This window comes from Leptonychotes weddellii, chromosome 5, assembly GCF_054177405.1.
Source record: "Leptonychotes weddellii isolate Sample4059 chromosome 5, ASM5417740v2, whole genome shotgun sequence".
Classification (NCBI taxonomy): Eukaryota; Metazoa; Chordata; class Mammalia; order Carnivora; family Phocidae; genus Leptonychotes; species Leptonychotes weddellii.
The window spans coordinates 104,243,293-104,246,564 of NC_138373.1; positions in this window are offsets into that span (position 1 = coordinate 104,243,293).

Here is a 3,272-nt window from a genome sequence, read left to right on the forward strand (position 1 = left end):
GCACACACACACACACGTACAGTTGAAAATATGTACCTCATATTCCCCCCCAGAATGTCCCAGCTTCTAAGTGTCCTAAAGCAACAGTACTGTCAGCCACTCTTTCTGCCCACAGGTCCTGTCCCTGTGCTTTAATAAAACCACCTTTTGGCACCAAAAAAAAAGCAACAGTATTGCCCTAGAAATCTTTTGGAAATCTGTGGAGTCGTTTTTTTTGCTTGTCACTGTGATTTGGGAGAGCTGCTACTGACATTTAGTGAGCATGATCCAGATTACGCTAGACTTCCTGAACAACTTTTGAATGCCCCACCATTTATAATGGCTCAGCCCAGAACCCAACTCCATGTCATAAACACACACAAAGTGGTTTTACTCAGTTTTCTGTTCTCAACAACTGAGTTGTTGAGGAAAGCAACAGCTGTGTAAATCAAGAGAAGACTATATTTTCTTTTCATTAGGAAGCTTATAGGAATTCTCACCTTTTAGGAATATTGTGTCGGTAAGTGGCAAAGTTGCTCATAGTATTTAGATTGCCAGAACAGCAGACCTGTGTCAGCCTGCATTTGTAGCTGGTTGAACATATGGCGATTCCATCTGTCAGTGCAAACATCTAATACTTCATTATGTTTTCTAATACAGTTCTGTCTGAGAAGCTACAAAATGAAATATAGATGATATGATTCCAGTATTTTCCTTTTTGTGTCTCCTTTATATTGCAGTTAAGGCACTGTATTGATTTGTATTAATTATATGTGATTGCAAGGTTTACCATCTATGCTTTTCTTTTCCTGATGGTGAAAGGGTATTGTTTTAATTTTTGTTATAAAACAGAGGGCAATGAGACTGATAGAATAACTGACCTAAAGAAGGAATATTCCTTTTCAAAGTAAACTTTTATCAATGTCCATAAAGCCCCGGTTAAGATTTCCGCACACGTTTTTGATAGAACAGAGTAGTTGAATGAGACTTCCTCATAGTCCCTCCAAGGGACAGACAGAAGGTCCCCATTCCAATGAAGACTGTCCTGGGAGGTTATGGTTCCTAAAGTTCCATGCAAAGCCATAGGCTCTGGCTCAAGATCATCTTTTGAATTTTCTCTCCCAAGGGCTAGTGAACAGTCCCTGAGGCTAGTGAAGACCCTCTCCCAAGGGAGGGAGTGGAGATGGCAGAATTGAGCTAAGCTGAACTAGGACTGGCGAGGTTGCAGGCAGAGTTGCTGGATTCTGCTCTTTTCCCACGGGCACTAGATGATTGTCCAAGGCCTGGAATTGTAGGAGAAGAGGCACTCAGTGTGGAGGAAGGGGAGAAGGTGGGCAGGCCATTCTTCTTCAGAGTTAGATGAATTTCAGAACTCTATTAGGGATGTGGCTGTGTTCGAGCCACACAGTTATGAAAAGAAACTTCGGCCAGTTTGGAACTTTGGAAGAGTGGCCTTCCACTGTGTCTGTGACACTGTGACCATTCAAGGAAGAAGAATGGCCCAAATGGAGCCCCAAGGGCTGATGGAAGGATTCTGTCCCTCCAGCTGAGACATTTGGAGTGAGACACGTGGATCTAGACCCAGGGAGAGGAGCTAGGTGTAGACAACTTAAGGTAAGGGCTAAAGGTTGAAATTGGTTCATAGGCTGTGGCATGTAGGCAGAAGCCACAGCCAGATTCCAAAAGACTTATGTGCTGAAGAACATGCAGTTCAAATCCCAATGGAGACAGTCAAATCTGGTGGCAGGCTGGGGGGCAGCCGGGGTGGCAAGACCTCTGAGAAAAGAGAATAAATATATAAGTATATTTTTACTTGCATGTGCATATGCACATACCTTTGGAAGGATACCCAAGAAACTACAGTTGCCACAGAGAAAGGGAACTCAGTGGTAGGGGATGAGAGAATTTATATCGTTCGGTTTTACTTGTAGATTTCCACCCTTCTGAATAGTATTATCTGGATAAGCACCAAGCATCAAATTCACACTGGACTTACCCAAGGATGAAATAAGGGAATCTAAGGCACTCCTGGGTGGCTCAGTCTTTAAGCATCTGCCTTTGGCTCAGGTCATGAACCCAGGGTCCTGGGATCGAGCCCTGATGCCTGCCTCTCCCCTGCTTGTGTGCTCTCTCTCTCTCTGACAAATAAATAAAATCATAAAAAAAAAAAAAAAAAGAAAGAAAGAAATATGGGAGTCTAAGATTTTGAGAGGTTATCACTAGATCTGGGGGACCCCACTGTCTTGGCTGGAGAGCCCCCAAAGAATTGTGTCTGGTCTCATGGCCTTTAAATTTTCTCCTTTTGAGCAAGCTCCTCCCATGTCTGTTTTACTTTCCTACTGCGTGTTCTCCACAATTCTCCCTCTACTCCTTCCTGAGTTATCTCATAGTTTAGCTTTCAGATTTTGATGAAGTTCAGTTTACACCTCTAGCCCCAATAATTACATGGATAGAATAGAGGCACCTCAAAAGACCTAACTGATCATTTCTCCACACTAGCCCTCTTGCTACATTATCTGTTATTACCCAAGTCAGAAACGTGGAGAATTCCTCAACTCTTCCCTTTGTGTCACCCATCCCCAACCCACATACCAACCCATCACAAAGTCCTGATAATTTGAATCCTAACTACCTGTGGAATGCCGATCTGCACCCTCATTTCTGGCCACCCACCCACCTCTAAGGACCTGCACTTAAGGTGTGAGACTTTATCATCTTTTGCCTGCACCTTTGCGATTATTCCCTATCAAGTCTTCCCACTCCACTATGGTCCCCTCCAATCTAGCCTGAGCGATTCCTTTAAAACACCCATCTGACCATGCCAGTCTCCTCTTAAATCCCTTCACTGGCTCCTTCTCACCTATAATAGCTGTTTTAGCCCCTAAATACCTGGGGGGGAGGCATTTCCATGAGCAGATCTCCCGTAAGCAGACCAGATTTCTTATGGGATACTCATGTACAAAACAATCTGTGGTCCATGCTCAATTTTTATTCCACCAGCAGTAAAACAATCCCTCCATCTTCCATTGTCCCAGTACATAGTAGGTTGCAATAAGCCCATAGGTCCAAAACCGCACCTAAGAATTTCTGACCCACAAACTAGAGTCCAGATTCCTTTGATGCCTACAAGGAAGGTCCTTTCTGAGTGAATCTAATGAACTCTTCACCCTTATTTCTTTTTTTTTTTTTCTGTTTTATTTTATTTTATTTTATTTTATTTTATTTTATTTTATTATGTTATGTTAGTCACCATACTTGACATCATTAGTTTTTGATGTAGTGTTCCATGATTC